This window comes from Rattus norvegicus, chromosome 5 (genome assembly GCF_036323735.1).
Source record: "Rattus norvegicus strain BN/NHsdMcwi chromosome 5, GRCr8, whole genome shotgun sequence".
Taxonomy (NCBI): domain Eukaryota; kingdom Metazoa; phylum Chordata; class Mammalia; order Rodentia; family Muridae; genus Rattus; species Rattus norvegicus.
This window is the reverse complement of record NC_086023.1, coordinates 102,022,014-102,040,663: the sequence shown is the minus strand read 5'-3', so window position 1 is coordinate 102,040,663 and position 18,650 is coordinate 102,022,014. Positions and strand designations below refer to the sequence as shown.

At 42.2% G+C, this 18,650-nt stretch overlaps 1 long non-coding RNA gene across 3 annotated transcripts in view; it reads right to left on the bottom strand.

The window, feature by feature from the left end:
- LOC100910558 (uncharacterized) overlaps positions 1-18,539 on the bottom strand; it is a 38,001-nt gene extending 19,462 nt beyond the window's left edge. For all 3 annotated transcript variants that reach the window (NR_110678.1, NR_110679.1, NR_110680.1), the window contains exon 1: positions 18,266-18,539. This is a non-coding gene — a long non-coding RNA (uncharacterized LOC100910558). The remainder of the gene's footprint in view (positions 1-18,265) is intronic.
- Positions 18,540-18,650: the final 111 nt, after the last annotated feature.

The following is an 18,650-nucleotide window of genomic DNA, read 5'->3' as shown; positions in this document are numbered from 1 at the left end:
TGCGGAAAAGCCAAGACCGTTCTTGAGAAATTCGAAGTCCAGGCCCGATGAATGCCAAAGGTCTCGCCAGTTGCATCAGAGGAATCTTAGGACATCAGAGATGTGGGCCTCGGCATGGGCCTCCACACTCCAATGAGGCCTCATATGCCGGCATAGGTTTAGAAACTAGGAATGTATAAGGAATGAACATTTCTGTATAGGAACATAAATTGCAAAATTCAAAGAACCGAGTCAGAGAAAAGACCAAAGACATTAAGAATCAACATTGCCTTGGCAGGAAGGCTCTCCCTGTCACCTCCCTCTCCTGGAGGCCAGCTCAAGGGATCCTCTTATGGTCACCTCCTGGCTTTTCGTCTTTGTTTGTAGTTTCAAAATGTCTCTGCCTCTTTTTCTGAGTGTAGATGAATAAAATCATGCTGCGTGTTTTCTTTCATGGCTCGCTTCTTCCAACCATATGTTGTGTGTAAGTAAACTCTACCATATTTATCCATTGTACCATTGAGGGAATTTTGATTTTCTCCTATGGAACACTTATGAACAATTCTGCTATAAACTTCTTGCACATGTTACCTGCTGCACATGGTATCCCTGGGGCAGGAAAAGTGAATTTGCATCTACAGTTTTAACCGAATCGACCGGTTAGATGGTTCGAGAGCTTTTAAAGCTTTGTAGATTTTATTTAGTGTTAAACATTTGAGAATAAAACAAAAATAAAAGGTTAACAATATTATGTGATATACTAACACTATATAAAATTCAGCTTTCCATGTCCAGAAATAAAATTGTATTGAGGCATAGCCACACTGTCCCTGGCTTCCCTTGTACAGGGCTGGCAGAGTAGAAGACTTGCCTTAGAAGTCATGGCCTGTAAGGCTTGCACTATGTAAGCTTTATACACATAGTGTTTGTAAGAGATCTTAACCGAAAGACTCAGGACTCCTTAAAAACCAAAAGCTAACATCCCTTAAAAGTTTCAATATGATCCGAGCAGAAGAGTCAACCAACATGAGAGCCCCTAAAACATTCACCTCACAGACAGTCCGAGCAGGACTACACAGCCATGCAACATGAGACCCTTTAAGCAAGGCTTTCTGCAGCCAATATAGACCCGACATAGATCCATCATAGACCCAACCAGGGCTCTATACAAGGACACTGTACATGCTCATGAAGGTTGGTTCTGCCTAAAACACGGGCCCTTCACAGCAAAGATTTATTGATTCCCAGTCATGAAACCTGAAGCAGCTTAGTTTATCAGAGTTTAGTGATGGCTGTCACATACAGGTACAGTGCTTAGTGACCTCCATGGCTGCTATGACCAGTCAGCTCCTTTCCTTCCACCTGTGCTTTCCTGACCTTCCACAAATCCACTAACATCTTTTCCTAGAAAGGTCAGATTTTCAGCAGCTGTCAGTTACAACAATAGTAATAGGCTGACACTGCCTACATTCTTATCGCCTTTGGGCATCAGGTATTCAAAAACCACTGAGTAACGAAGACTATGCAGTCCTCCAGCCAAAGAAGTTAAAATGTACAAGTGTTCTTTCTGGATCTGAGCTATAGAGCTTCTGCCCAAGTGAATTCCAGATTTCCTGTAGAAAATTCGTCAAAAACAAACAACAAAGCCCATCAGAACAGCCATGCAATGAGGGACAGAATTATATGGAGTAAATTTAGGGCAAGATGGCTCAGGAGTAAGGGCACTGGCCCCCCCAGGCTGACGAGTTGAGTTCTATCTCCTGGAGCCCTCATAAGTAGATAGGAAGAAACAACTCTCCAGGGTTATCCCTTGTCAGTGGCTCAGATGAATACAAAAGCTGGGGCCCTGTGCACACAGGCATCTGGACTTGGGTGAATATATAAAGACTGCGAGTAGGGAAATACGTCTTTTCAACGATGGGGCTGGAACAACTTGGAAGCCATATGAATACTTACACGTTTCAAGTCATATCTTGCACTTGATACAACATTTCACTCAAAATGAAATCTAGACTTCAATGTAAAAATATTAGATTATAAAAATTCTAAAAGAAAATTTATGGAGAAGATTCTTGGTGTTGTTAGATTAGGCAAATTGCCTTAGATAGAAACCAAAAGCACAATCCATAATTTTGACTTCATCAAAATTTTTAAAAATCTGCTCTACAAAAGGCAATCTTAAAAGACTGAAAACAAAAGTCACAGACTCAGAAAACATTGAAAATCAGATATGTGGCAAAGGCTTTGCAGGCGCAGTGTAAGGCAGTAAAATTCAACAATAAGAACACACACAGAAAGAACATAGGCAGACAGATGCCTCAGCCAGGATGCTGTGGCGATACAAAGATGCACACAACACCATGCCCACACGTTAGCCAAGAAGACAATGCACACTGCATACGTTCTGTAATAGCTAGCCAATAGAGAGAGAGAAGTGGAAGAGAAGGAGTGAGGGATTTGAGCATAAGTGTTGATGAGCATGTAGAGAAATGGGAACTTCATTCACAGCTGGCCAAAGAATAGCACATAGCCACTCAATATGAGAAAACACCATGACATTTCAGACAAAAAGAGACCAGCCCTGTGCCCAGATATTCCCAAAAGAACTGAGAACATAAGCTGGGATGGAGACCCAGGTTGCCATTTTATGATATTCAAAAAGTGGACACAATCTGGTGACCATTCGCCAGATTATCTGTTTTCTATTATACAGCACAAAATCAGTGAAAAAATATTACTGGTGCACACAATAATGTTGATAAGTATCGGCATTACCGTGGTCAATGAAAGGCACAGGAAACAAGGGGCAAGGAACACAAACAATAAACAAAAAACTCAAGAGTACATGCTGTGTGATTCATTTATCTAAAACACCAAACTGTTACGACTGAAAAAACAAAAACAAAAACAAACAAACAAAAAACCAGGAGCTAGAGAAGGCTCAGGGGTTAAGAGCACTGGCTCATCTTCTAGAGGACCTGAGTTTAATTCCCAGCACCCACATGGTGGCTGACAGCCATCCCTAATGGGATCTGCTTTGTCATCTGCACAAAGACAGAGCACTCCTAGGCATTGCAGGGACAGACTCCATGGGAGGGATGGTAACCGAGTGGAAACTTAACCAAGTATGTGTAGCTTATTAGCTTATTGTGTGCTCCGTGCACTGTTATAATATGCTTTTTCTAAGAAAGTGCAAACGGAGACGTTGAAAGGGTGAAGCTCCACAGCTCTGTGAGGGAAGGGAAATAAACCTACCAGAGATTCAGCTAGCAAAGGGCTCGTGTCTACAACATACAGGGGATAGCTACTCGTCAGTAAGAAAGAGATAGAAGAACCAACTGGCCAGGGCAGACTATTTAAGTAGATATTTATCAAGAGGTCATCCAAATGGACAAAAAGCAGATGAAATACGAACGGAAACTCTTTAGTCATTTGAAAACTGAAATTTCACAATACACTGCCGTCTTACATTATACCAGTTTGTTTGGTTTTTTCCTTTTTTGGGGGAGGTTCTGTCTTGTTTTGTTTTTTAAACGTGTTGGTGAATATGGAAAAAAATTCAAACTCATAGGCTGCTGCTGGGAGCGTGAGTACAGGCATTTTGTAAATACTCAGCATTTTGTCTAACAAAGTTTACTGGCAAACTGCAAACCCAGGAATTCTGCACACAGATTTATGCCCTAAGCGGACATATATGCTCATACACTAGAAAACAGGAAGGACAAGGTTCGCATCATTGTTATTGATATTGGCCCCATATTGGAAATGATCCAGAGGCTGTCAAGTGTAACACAAATTGTGTATACATATACAATAGAATTTCACATACAATGTTGCGAGGTGCGGAGTGGGATCTGTTATCAGCAACAGCAGGAGAGAGTCTCACATAAAATGTCGAATGCAGTAATTCAGACATAAAAGGAACCAGTGCATGTTTTCCCTTACATGTAACTTTGAAGTCAGGGGGTATATGTATTAGGGGAAGGTCTTTGTTACAGGTATATGTTTGCATTATTAGAAATAAGAAGAAAGTTGAATGTAGCAATCGCTAGAGAGCAGGAATGGTTTCTGGATCACCAGAAATCTTCCATTTTTCCTTTTCTCCTTTTTCTCTGATTCCTGATGGGGTCTGCTTATGTAACCTAGGTTAGCTTCTAACTCTGTCCTGCTAACCCCGCCTCCTTGGTGCTGGGATCACAGAAGTGTCCCACTTACTTGGTGTTTTCTTCCTTAGCATGGATAATGAGAATGAGAACTGGATAACCCGACCCCCAGCAATGCTCTCACAGCTCACACTGTGCACATTAAACAGAACAGGACTCCTTCCTTGCTATACTATGTTCTCTTGCACGACTGCATAACAGCCTAGTATTTAGTCACTGACATATTCACTTCCTTCAACCGTCCCTTCCTTCCTTCCTTCCTTTATTATGGCATAGGCAATTGAACCTAGTGCTTACTACATGCTAGGCAAGTACTCTAGTGCTTAATTATATTTTTAGTCCATCTTGAACTCTTAGAAATTGGATCTATGTTGTTCGTGGTGGCTTTAATCTTATTCTGTAATATAGGCAAGAGTTTGTGATTCTCCTGTCTCAGCCTCCTGGATTGGAATTGCTGGGATTGCAGGCCTGCTCTAGTCCTAGTCCTAGTCCTCCCCCAACCCCCACCTCCTGTGTGTGTGTGTGTGTGTGTGTGTGTGTGTGTGTGTGTGTGTGTGTTTGTGTGTAATCCTGATCTGCTAGCCATCTACTTGGCCAGGTTATACAAGGCTGCTCATAGCTTTTTCCCCAGTCAGAGACTTACAGGTCCTAAAGAAAAGGAGATTTCAAAGCTTAGCAACCTGCTGTGATGAATGGTTGGTAGGTGGAAGGGAACAGGTTACATGGTGGTGAAGAAAGGTTTCATTGTGGTAAGAGCCAAAATTCTAGGACTACACAGTGTTGGTTCATTTCTTGCCACAGACACAAGCTGTTGGCTGAGGAGTCTACTTTCTTTATCACAGTTTTCTCATAGGCACAGTGAAAGTCAACACTGGGATCTGGATTTCTAGGAGAATTAGATGCAGAGGGCTCTGAGTTCTAAGGTGAGAGGGAGTAGTACTCTTGGAAAGCATTTTGGCCTAAAGAGTACTTCCAGGTCACTGCTCGAACTCTCTTCCTTATACGACCTTTGATCTACACTGTTTTGGAAGAACTGCACAGCCCCATGTCCATTCTTTTGCTAAACACCTGTTTACCAGGTTTCCAGAATTTTCAGGTCATGTTCCTGACCCAACTAAGCAGCCTGGGTAGTCAATGCTCCCAAAACAAGGGCGCACATATTCCATATTTCTATTGGCTATGTCTGCATTCTCCTCCCCCTACTGTCCCTATCCCAGGCCTCTTCACACTGGGCAAGGGTATTGTGGTTATTTGTTTGTGCATTTGTTTTTTTGCCCATAGAATGCCTTCCAGACACAGCAGGTACTCCTTTGTCTCCTAGAAACATCCTTTGCAATCGGTGACCAGCATTGTGTCAGTACTTCTGAGATTGTCACAGTTCTTATCATGGGGCCCCACTATTTTATGTCATCACTAGCCTCAGCTTTTGGATACTGTTCTTGTTTGCAGTGTACCATTCTGTCCTTGAGCACAAACCCTGATGTGGGGCGGACACACTAAACCAGTTTACAAAGGGCACTTGCTCAAGATGCTGTTAACCATCTTACCTTTCCGAAGATGCCCTGGGAGTGATTTGAAACAGTCTGCCAGCTGACTGACTTCTGACCACAGCACAGCCTCCTTCAAACCCAGGACTGTGTGGTCAGGGCACTAGTGGGACCCCTCTTCCTATTATTGCAGATGAAAGCTCTTTGCTAGGACCACTGGGTTCTCAGGCCCCTATCTTTCAGTCTATAGTCTGGTCATTCTCATAGATCTTATCAACTCTCTCACGTTGGAAAGGTGGGGACAGGTGAGTTCAGGGAATATTTATTTCAGTAATAAAATATAAAAACATTCTTCTAAAAGGATCTTAAGAATTTTGACAATTGAAAAACAAAACAAAACTTGATCCCCAAGCACTAAGGAAAACATTCTTTTGTTGTGTTCTGTTTGAGGATCAGAGAATATGGTGAAGAACTACAACAAACCTTGCTCAGAATCACACAGCTTTGGTAGCTAAGACAGGATCTGAACCCCCAAATGCCAGGGCTTCTGAGTCTAAGTCGAAAGCCTTATTCTCTCACCTCAAAACATACAAGAGAATGAAATAACAATCTTGTTACTTTCTATCATGTTTGTTTTAGAGCCAAACAGGTTTACCCAGCTGGATAAGTTCCTTAAACACCATAGGGTAATGAACAAATCTTCTCTATATCCAAAACCAGAATCCACATTCACAGAAGGAAGATCTATCCCATTGATAATGTTTGAAAGAATGTGCCTGGAGTCCTAAAGATAATTTCAAAAGAAGAGTGATAAGTTCTCTCCAAGGCATGTGTACAGCTTCCAAAAGATCCCACACAGATGCCAGCCACCGGCCCCTCAGTGGTGACCATCTTGCAGGCTTCCCCTGCCATGGGGGCTGTTTCATTTCATCAGAGCTGGCTGATCGAATGACCAGCAATGGGCTAGCTAACTTCTCCAAGCCTCAGGCTCCTCACCTTTGAAAGAGCTGAAATAATCAACATAAATCCAGTGCAGAGGAGAGGTGGGGTGAGAAGACGGTAATTACTATCGCTTGCCATAATTCTCCTTTCAACTCAAGATTGAGAAAACTATCACCCTAGGGAGCCCTTGCTTAATGAAGGTGCTGCTGTTGGCCTCAAGGGACCATGGAGGAGGAAAAGATCAGTTTGTAGGTGTTACTTAAAATGCTCCCTAATGAGCCTGCCTATTCTGGCCACAGGGAAAGGGTACAGAGGGTCTGATCTGGCTGTGGTACAGTGTTTGGACTGCAACAGTAAGGGTCACTAAAACTGTTCTGCCAAGAGCTTGATGGGACATGGAACTGCCATGTACGGGCCAAGAAGGTAACCATAGCCCCAGGGCATACATAATACATGGGCTTCTCAATTATTTACAGTTGGTGCCTGGTGTTGATGTGTATCCTCGGGTCTACTGGAGAACACTGGGGACCAGCACGCAGAAAGTGGGCCTCCTACTCAAACCCTACAAGCAAATGTGGACTCTAGGGGACGCTTTAATTGTGGCTACAAGGTGGCTGTGATTGTCACCAAAGTTGATTTTTATCCATTTACTAAACTATCACTGACAGATTTGAAAAAATAAAAACTGTAAAGTTCCTCAAATCTTAAGTCCATTTTAACAAATTCTTGGTTGTACCATGTGTCCTGGTTTAGAGTTCAGAAAACCTCTCTGTGGAGGGATGGGCTATTTATATTTTCTTGGATAGGGATTGTCTATAAGAATGTTGTCCTTTTAGTCTCTTTATGACAGAATTGTTACGACGTATCTAATTTTTCCATTAGGTGCTTCCTGAATCACTTAGAGAGGATGTAGTGTCATCCCCATTAACTGACTGTCCTCATTCAATTACTGTTCTTCAGTTGTTAATAAGAGACTGGAAAGGACCTACTGTGTGTGGGCCACCATTCTTGGGCTCATGTGTCTATGAACATTTACAATTAATTATGACCAGGAGCTGGAGAGGTGGTGACACCCTTGGGCATTTTGTCTGTGAAGTAGCTTGTGGCCACAGTCATCCCAGTGGGGCTGCACATTAGTACTTAGGACTCAATGTGCCCATGACCCATGGACTACATGCTGAAAATGAGCAGTTACTCGGGGTGAGAGGCTCTACTCTGTGATGCTGGCACTGTTACTAGCCAGCTTAACACCCATGAGCTGGGAGAGTGAGACACTGTAATGGAACCAAGAGCAATGGGAACTAAGGGGAAGAAGACATTCAGCGGCAGCCTTTAGGTTCTGGGCAGTACTGGCGCAGAATGATATCCACCATCCCCTTTTCAAGGGTACTAGTCTGTTTAGATTTTTATGTAAACTCTCCAGGCTTCATTTTAAACTTTAACAATTTCTAACAACAACCACCTCCCCCCCCCACAGTCCCCTTTTGGGGGAGTTGGTGGTTTCTGTTTCTTATTCTCTTATCTAGAAGTCTCAAAAGGACTTGCTAGCTTCTGTGTGTCTTTGTGTGTGTGTGGGGGGGGGACGAGTATACAATAGTATCAACAATGCAAACGGAAGGCTAGATGGAAAAGTTACAAAATTCTGTCCACCTTAGGTTTTCAGGTAGCAAATATTATACACTAAAGAACCTGTTGGTGGTTGGGGATTTAGCTCAGTGGTAGAGCGCTTGCCTAGGAAGTGCAAGGCCCTGGGTTCGATCCCCAGCTCCGGAAAAAAAGAACCAAAAAAAAAAAAAAAAAAAAAAAGAACCTGTTGGTAATATGCCCTGATTTTAAGTTACAGGATTATAATTGGATGCCTTTTTTTATCTTGTTATTTATGCAAAGTGCCTCCATTCTTGTTTTAAAAATACTATTTTTTTTAACATAATGGTAAAAGAAATAAAAAGGGCAATTCAGGATGGGATTAGAAAGACTGAAGGTGAAAAGGACAAAGTTTTTATAGCTTGGGTTTCTCCCCAACTCTGTATTGCTTGTGGATCCTCATGAAACCCTTAGTTGGAGGAAACAGTCACCACTAGTCACACATTTGATTAGCCTGTGTGCTCAAGTTTACCACTCCACACTGTTCCTCTCTGTTCCTTCTTTCCCCTTGTCCATAAAAGAATAAACAAACAAATAACAACATAAACCATTTTTAACAACATGTAGCCTAGTGGTATCAAAAACTTCCCAATTTTATTGGTTTGGCTTCTGAATATGTTAGAAGGGGATTTGGTTTTGTTTCACTGGGCCAGAGGAGAGAGTGGGGGTAGGAAGAGCAGCTGACTTATTGTCCCTAATTAAAATTGTCTTTGGTTTTTATTAAGACTGTTTTCACTGTACAAACCCACACCAACTGCAAAGTGAGGAGAAAACCATTCTACAAGTCAATGTGAAGGTTTTCAGAAGACCCCATGTGGACTTGACTCTTTTCTAAACAAATTTGGAGGAGAATATTCACACAAAACCCTTTGTATCACAAATGCAGAGGCATGCCCTCCACTTACACTAGTGCTTAGCAAGGACTGGGCTCCTGCTAGCCAGAAGGTCATGGCCTGAAGAAAGACTTACATCCCTTCTATGCTTACTCCTGGTCTCTTATCTATACTTTCTGAGCTATGGGATCAAGACACAAGTGTGATTACTGATATTGTTAAGCAATGGGCAATTTGAAAGACACCAACATGCTCTAGAATTGACACTGGGAATCTGTGACATTGGGGATAAGTGACTACAAAATTTAGATATGAGGAACTTGATGCTGACTTAACTCTAAGTGGCCCACTGTACAAAAAAAAAGGAGAGTTCTCTGCCAGGTTAACACTGAAAGATGACAGGATGTCTAGCATTTCCTGGTATTTTGCCTTACTCTGTACTAGTATTTGGATTGCCAGACAATTCTGGGGTTTTTTGTTTTTTTAGTGGAAAAAAAAATCCAACCAAAAATACCTTAGTAATTTAGTTGTCTCATACATATGGCATAAAATATTCTGAAAAAAATTTTTTGATAAAGCATTTGGTTTTTCTTTATTCAATTTGATCACCATTACAGTGAAATTGATTCAAATCTATTCCCTCTTCTTATGGGCATTTTGATGGTTAAAGTTCTAGTCATATGAATGTATAGGCAAGAAATGAAGATTTAATTGCACATGCTTTGTGTTTATAAGGAAATCTTAAAAACACACATAGGCTAAGAAATGATTAATACTTTAAATAGACAATTTCTAGCAATTGCCATATATTTTTTTGAAGCCAGAAGACATTGATTTACCACTGTTGAATCTGAAAGCAGATTTTCGAATATTGAGTCATATTTTATAGCCCCCCCCCCCTTTTAAACCTCCTTAACCTGCTCTTGAAGTGTGAGCAATGACTCCTAGTTGGTCTCTGCTTAGCCTGGGGTTGGTAAGTGAGGCTGTGAGCCATATTACCATCGCAGGTTTTTGATGACACCACACACCACTTGAGATTTATTTTGCTAGCAGATGTCATCAGATCTATGTGTGCACAGGTGCAGCATGCAGTTAGTGGAAGAAAGAATATTGCATGTAGATATTTATTTTTGTACCCACACTCTCCGTGGGCTACAAAATGACTCCGTGTGCCCTGGGTATTGTGGAGTTTCAACCTTACTTCAAGAGCCTCTATGGAAATCTCCCAAGATCTTTGTGGTTAGAATTGTAAATGGTGAGGAACTATTTCTTGTGTGAAAGACACCGTTTTTAAAACCAGTGTCTTTAGAAGAGGCATAACAGGTTATAGCTAAAGGTCGCCATAAACAATGAAAAATAAAACGTAAACAGAGACTTTGACGTAGGCTTGGCTGGTGTTTTCCTTTCACAAGGCAGTACTCGCCATAGGCATTCTCTTTTCCTTGGTAAGACCTGAACAGACAGCTCCTGCCTACCATCTCCAACAAGATGCTCAAATCTGGTACTTTGTAAATGTCCAGGTCTAAGTCTCTCTAGATAATTTTAAATAACAAAGAAGCAATTCAAACTATTGCCTATAGGCAATAACAAATACATTGTATATTTTTAAGATTTTACATAAACTCCAAATAGTTATCCACTTACTTGTAAAATGCTGTTGTTCTATGTAAGTATTAAATATCCCACTAACTTTATTACATGCATTAAACTCAAATAATTTCTGGTGAAACAAAAGACTAAATGTAATAATATAATACTTTAGTATGTTCCCTTCACTAATATAATGAAAATATGCTTCCTATATTTTTGGGAAATAGAGAAGACAAAATAAACACCTCTGGAGCAATGACTGAAAATTACTGGTTTAGATGGGGCAGAGGAATTACTTCAATTATGACATAAAGCTCTGAAATAATGCATGGCTTTGGGAAATAATTAGCAATTATTTTCATTATAAACACACAGATGTTGCTAGCACATTAAAAACTTCTGAGTTTGAAGAAAACATACAGAAACTGCATTTCCAGTTATTTGGCTATAGGAAGAACCAGAAAAATCTAAAGTGAGTATTTGCTAGGAGTTCTTGCCAGTAAATTCTATGGAAAAAAATTGTCTGCAATTTTAGTGAGATGGTCCCTATGTCCAAAATGATCAAGAAGCATTGGCCATTGGACAGTCATTTTAAAAAATAAATAAATAAAATCAGTAGTTATAATTTCTAAAAAATGAATATAAGAAGATATTAAATCTTAATTATATTCTTGGAAAGGTTTTTCAGTCAAAATTATTAAGAGAAACAGCTACACTAAAACATTCCTAATTTGCACTTCTGGTGCAAATTTATGTTGCCAAATATAAGACCCAGAGAGTCAGCGACGGAGATCAAAAGATCCTGATCACTTGCCATTTGAAGGATCGACAATTGTATTGAGGTGAATACAAATCCGTCAGACAGATTTCTGAACGACACACTTGAAAATTTATCTCCTTATTTCACAAACTTGGAGCATCCTCGCGTGACGCTGTGTGCATGTTTGACAGGCAGAAGAGTGATCGGCACAGGGACAAGTATTCTTATAACCGTCAAATGTGGAGAGAAAGGGTGACATGCCGACAGAAAAAGTTAATCTACAAAAGTCTGGACATGACATGCAAGGGTACATTTTATCACCAAAGAATACGCTTAGGAAGACATCTACTGACAAGTGACACCAGCACTGGATCCTACTGTGTCATAATGAGAGTGGGGAGCATCTCTCCCCCTTCATTTGTTTCCTCCTTTTGTCCCTTAAGTATTTCCTAAACAAAATTGGACTGTGTCTTCTTTGCACGAGATAGATCCTCAGATAACTCCTGGGATACACATGGAAGAGTGGCGGTAAAACCGCCTGTCTAAAACAGTCTCGTCCCTGCTTTCTATAATTTTGCATTTAGCTCTGGATTTTTCTCATTGTATTCTTGGTCTGCAATGCCTCATGCGCCAGTCTGTGTTCCACGGACCAGACTCCTGACCATAAAACTACCACCAGTCAATCCTAGAATGCACAGTGATTTGTTTGTAGCTCACTTAAGTTGACTGCCTGTGTAGAGCAAGTTTACCGCCAGGCTGCTAGGTGGTTATAATCATGGACCAACACCTTGAAAGGAAAAATTTCCCTCCGAAGTTTGAGCTGAGTGTGTTGGTGATGACGAACACGCCTCCTGTCCTCTTTGCTAGTTGTTCATCTGTCTTCCTAAAAACGATGTGGCTATAAAAAACATATACACACCTGTGTTGGTGTTTGAGGGGACATTGGGAACTGTTAAGCTTGCAGCTAACAGCCCATTCTTAATGGTGCATTTTCTAAACTTTAATTTGGGTAGCACTTTTTTTTGGATCAATAATCTTAGCACTGAAAATTGGTATGTGTATCATGCAGGAACAAACTCCATCCATGTATGCGTATATGTTTATGGGCAGGGGACTCTTTTTGTAATGAGGCCAAATGTCTTCTTAATTTACAGTTGTCTATTGTAGGGACTGCAAACCTTAACAGTGTTTAAGTTCATCAGAACTTTGATGTAAACACAATTGGGATCCTAACACCGACATGTTCACATTTAGAGATAAAGAACAATTCATTGGGAGTGTTTTTAGTCTCACTAGTAATCATATAATTGAACAGGGTTTTTAGAGGCTATTTGAAGCTATTGTTGCCAGTTGAGCAATTACATAATTATGATCCCTGTAATAAAATCTCCAAACACACGTGGGTTAGTAACTAAGTGCATTTAGGGCAAATGTTATATTTTTACCTTGTAAGTCTTACATTTTCAAGCACGGTTTTATACCGACTTTGCTTAAGTGTTGACCATGCAAGTACAGATTCATACTTAAGATGAAAATAATTGGATTACTTTAAATCCAGGCATTCCTCGCTCCATATATTTAACTTTCAAAACTATGAATTAAAACAGGTTTATCTGTGAACTTCAATACTATCCGATGTCCTCTAGATACAGGGGGTGGGGGCGGGGTTAGAGTTCTCTGCTTTCTCTCCCACCTACTACTCCCCATCTCTAACAATGTCTCGCACCGCCTAAGCACACACAAGTTCGAAAGCAAAGGCCGTGGAGCCAGGGGCCTCTCGGTCTCTGCACGGAAACCAGCGAGGCCCGGGCAGTAGCAGCTCTGGCCACGTGGCAGGGAACCGCAAGGAACCACAGCCAGTGGCGCTAGGTCGGGTACTGTCCAGGCTCCACTACCCACTGGCGCCACGCCCACCGCGGTACAGGCCCCGCCCTCCCGTGGCTCCTCCCCCCCCCAGCGCGCCTTCCCGCCGCCGGGCGGAAGCGAAGCGCCGCTTCCCGCGTCCCGGCCGGCGGGGCGGGGCAGGGCTGCGGGGCGGGAGGCCCGGGCGGCGCGGCCAGGCCAATCCCAGCACGGCGAGGCCCGCGCGAGACCGTGCGCCCTGGAGCACGCACGCACGCACGCACGTACGCGCGCACACACATATACGCACACACCCACATACACTCACACACAGACACACTCACACAGACACACACACACTCACACTACACGGCGTGGGAGTTGGCCAAGAGTCTTCCGCCCAAGCGAGCAACGGGAGCTGCGTTCCAGACTTTACCTCAACCTGCTTTTCTTCTTGGGCCAGGAAGTGTGGCCGTGCAGAAATAATTTTAAACAGTATCAGACTACGTCGGTATTTCTTTAAAAAGAAAACAACAACAAAAAACCTACACACCCCAAAACAAAACAAAACACCCTTAACACAAAAAGACAGAAAAACAACCACAAATTCCTACCCGAGACACGCAAAGTCAGCGGCCCAGGGTTCTGTACAGACTCCAGATCTGTTTTATTTAGTGCAGTGCGATGGTATGTGGCTTTAAAATGATCGGTCTTGTTTGCATTTCATGCTCGTCCTTTGCAACCTCCTGCCTAACCCCACGCACACAATTTATTTCCTGTCCCTGTGTGTACAGCGATTCTTTTACTCCTTTCTCGAGGCCGTATTTTTGTTTTAAAGATTGAACAATGGTGTTGGATTTTCAGAACTAACGTAAATACGTATTTTGTAAGCGTTGGCAACTTTAGTACACTTATGGCGGGAATCAGCGAATTATACTAAATTCAAACAGTGTGGAATCCGGCAAACCACCCCCACCCCCACCCCAGCCCATCCCGTTCTGACTCCACTTTCTCCTCTTCTCCCTTTACTGTTGGGGGAAAATTATAAATAATACTTAGCCGCCCACAAAGTCCATTTCGTTTTTATTTTTATTTTTTTTAATGAAAGCGTATTACTTCACCCTAAGGCACTACTTTGTTCCATATTCTTATTTAAAATGCGGTTTCAAATGCAAAAAGTTTTACGTAGCTTCCATTGGTGTGTTAAGGGTTTTAAAAATTGGTGTCATTCTAAAGTTTAGCTCACTCGTCCACACCCAGTTTGAGCGAGGAATTGTTAGCCCTCTACCTCCAACACCCTCAACTCTTAAAAAAAAAAAAAAAAGGATTATGATGGATTTCTTCCTGCTCCCGTTAATGCGTCTTTTTCCCACCCCACTGGTTTCTGCCCTCGCCTAAGATCCCCCTCTGCCTAAATCTGTGTGTGCTTGTTTGTGGGTCTGCCTTCTCCGTTGTCCTCTTCGACAGTGAGTCTGGGACACATTTTAATGCACAATATCCCATCCATTAAGTTGTGGTTGAATGCGGAGTGTGTGAAGACTTGGCAGCTTTCAGGTTGAAGGGGGCGGGGAAGCCAGTTTCGACTTTGACACAAGATGCCGAGGTGGCGTGATCTGAATTATTATTAGGGCTGCGAAAATGGCCATCTTCCCCTCCTGGTTGAAGAACTGCCATTGAACTTGAGACAGGACAGACAAGATCTCCAGGTTTTTCTTACCCCCTCAAGTACAGTAGCTGGCAGGGAAAAGGCGCCAAAATACACAAGATTAACTGACTTTCTTTGAACGGGTCTTATAGCAGCACCCTTTTGTAACTATAACTTCCAATGGGAGTGGGGGGGGGTCGGGTTAACTTTTGAACCCATATTCGAACAGACATTTAAATCAGCCCTAAAGTGGAATAAGTCCAGAAAGTCATACACGCATGCTTCTGCGGTTAGAAAGAATGCACGTGTAAATAAGCAGGGTGCATGTGTGCACGTGTGGAAGGCTGGAGATTTAATCAAAATCAGAATGAGTGACTTCCCGGTGCATTTACGGTACTGGGAAGCCTGTTGTGAGACTAAGAGGCCGACCTTTGGGTAGCTTAAGTAAAAACTGCAAAGGGTTGTGAAACGCAAAAAACGTTGTGGTTTCCAGTTTTACATTTGAGGTTTAATGTTTTTATTTAATGGTATGAGGGATGGAGAGAGTGCCAGCGCTGAAAAGTCCCTATTAAATCATATGTGGTCAAAGGTCAAACACTCCAACTTGCTGATACAATATACTGGAGATTCCTGCGTAGTGATGGGGAGCACAGGAAAAAAAAAAAAAAAAAAAACAAACCGCTCGGGCAATAAAAGTATTAGAATGGTAATTATCGTCCGTGGTCAGGGCTGCATTCTTGTGCACTGGGCAAAGGTTTTTACTGGCCCTGATGAATTTTAAAGCCGAGTATTGTTGAAAGCTATTTTAACAGGAAATTGATTAGCTGAGTGTTTCATACAATAAATGGTGACAGATTCATTGTTTGATGTGCAGAATAAATTCCTTCTATTCTTTGGACAGCATAGACATCCGTTTAGTTTTAATATGGTCAGACTGAGCAGCAGCATAATTTTGAGTGGATGTGATGTCACACACATCTGTAACTTTGTAACTTTGCATGGCATCACAGAGCATGACAGTATTCATTGCTTTGAAATTTACTAGCTTGCTGTGTTCTTAAATTACATTCAGAGTTTTCGTCTTTGTTTTTTTTCTGAATATATACTGTGTTTAGGCCCAGTTGTTTATGTTCTCTTTTTACTTCTTATATTTCCATTTGCAAATGTAAGTGGTAAAAATCCCCTTATTGGGCATTATTTTGATTTTGAAATACAGCAGCAGCTTTCGAAGGAGAACTAGAGAAAAGGCTACAGAGGTTTAAGATGGCCTGTGGCCACCTCTAATACTACAGTGTAAAAACTTCTGAATGTCTGTGTCTTTATAGGTCACAGCATATATGTAGACGAGCGGCCAGTTTACTCATCCAAACAAAAGGAAGTATGATTTTACTTCAAAGATAATCTATTTTGAAAAGGTCAAGACTGCAGCATCAGCAGAGAAGGCACCACTGTGTATGTAACCTCTGTAGTGCTGTACACAGAGCCAGGAAACTGTGACAGAAAATTTTGAAACTTCAAAATAAATCAGACATAAGTTTCAGTCCAGTTGCTGACGCTGTAGCCCGGGACCAAATGATTTCAAACTTGGGAATCTCTTGTTGTACTGAATTCATCTCTGTAGAGAAATCGTGACCAGTGAACCTTCATGGAGGCCTTTGGGCTGGTCCTCGTTCACATTCACAGTGGTAGCCTGCAACTGTGTCCTGGCTGCAGACATGCTTAGTGGGATTTCTTTTTAATAGTTAAGTACAGGCATCTCAGCAGCGGCATTATTAACAGCGTCATTTTTTCTCATTTAGTTTTGTCCTCGGGGAGACCAAACAGCTCCCAGAGGAGGGAAGAAAAGTCCAAGGTTATTTATTCATTTCAGTTGAAAAGCAAAGGACTGGCAGTAGGTGGGGAAACCAACTAGTTGTGAATTCTCCAGTGGGGAGAAATTGCTCCCCTAATTTGACAGTAGTAGTTTAAGGGCTCATAGAGCTGGGCATGATTCTGCAGTTCCTATCATGCACAGGCTGTCTTAGCACTTGCTGCCTGTTTATATATGCATTTTTTGGGGGGGAGGGTTTTGGTGTTGTGACTGGTGGATATAAATCTAGGTTTTCCAGGCTATACTTGGAGGAAAGAAAGGTCCCTGGGTATGAGACAGTGGACACCTGCAGTTCTGCAAGCTTGCTTCCTGGGGTCAGAAGGTCACCTGTCTCTTTTGTATTTAGTTTTTAAACATTGATACTGGCCATGCAGGGATTGGGACTGTTGAACCTCCTAGTAAATCATGGGCAAGAGATAAAAAATAAAAGTAGTGGTGCACACTGGGAATGACAGCTTTGTTAAGCTGGGAGAAACCTTATTTGAATTTGCCCAGGCTTTGCAATCTGTCTCTGCAGTTTCTTCTTTAAAAAGATTAAAGAAACAAAACAAAACAAAACAAACCAGTATCAGGAGATACTTGAGATCTCAAACTCCTCTCTAGAGATCAGAGAAAGACCCAGACTGGGTGGCAATGTGAATTTTTTAGTATACAGTTAGATAGATGTTTGAAAACCCACTAGAAGCCCTGACTTTTCTTTTAGAATTCAATAAACTTTCAGAAAAGACAATTTCCCCTAATGTGGCAGCAGAGAATAGTCCAAAGAGATCACTGGGAATATGGCAACAGAGCTCCCTGTAGTTGAGAGCACTTCACAAGCAGGTTTTGAGATTAAGGTAGGTGGCCTTTTATGGCCCCCAATGCAAGAAAGGAAGAACAGAGGGTTTAGGAGAGAAAGGACCAAAGTCTTTTTGGTCCATTTTGACAGCATCAGAAACTTTTCTGCAGAGCAACTTGAAACCTACTTTTAAAAAAACATAGATACTTTCTATCCTTCTTGTATTTAAAAAGAAGGGTGTTTCTCAAAGCACAGGTGGCTGACAAGTGCTGAGGGAAGCCAGAGAAAGCAGAGATCCCAGGAGGTCAGATTTTCCAGGAGGATTCCCTTAGGGTTCTTCCTGGGAAGGCCTACAGTGACCAGAACTTTGGGCAGGCAGCAGAGCTTGAGGCCCACGGAGTGTCAGCCTTCTTGACTTTGACTCTGAGGTCTGTAAGTCAAAGCCTTCCACACCCAGCACCCCAAGCCCTTTTTTCCCAGCTATCTATTGTTCAGTCTTTACTCCTTTTTGGTTTTCCTCACCACACTGTTATTGCTTCTTCTGTTTCGTTTCTTTTTTCCCCCCTTGGAAACAAATCAAAACCCCAAACTACAAAGCATCCCCTATGGCTATCAGCATGTACCACAGCCATCCTCAGCACTGTACAAATACAGACACGGGACACCTGACAGAGCCGGGCCTCTCAGGGATGGGCCTGGGAGGCCAGGAATCTGGGCTCTCTGGGTTCTTACCTGTGTCTGACGCTGCTTCTCTGCCCTGGCGCTCTGCAGCTTTTGTGAATTCTTCTGCATAATGGTGTCAATTTTTCTTTTTTAAGCTTGTGAGAAACTTTTGGATGCAACCTAGTTTTAGTGGCAAAGGAAATGGGTTCTGTTGGGAAAGAAGACTTAATAAAGGGAGAGAAAGGTAGGGATGTCTGGAGACACTTGCCCAGGGCTCAGCACTGGGCCTCTTTTGCCAGGGGACAACGGCTGTTTCTGGGCTCTGGTTGAAAACGAGTGCTCTCTGGGTGCCAGGATTTCGCTGGGGGTGGCGTAGTGAGGAGGGAGGGAGGGAGGAAGGGAGGGAAGCACAGAGATGGGCGCTGGATTTTTAAAGAGACCCCGAAATAATGCT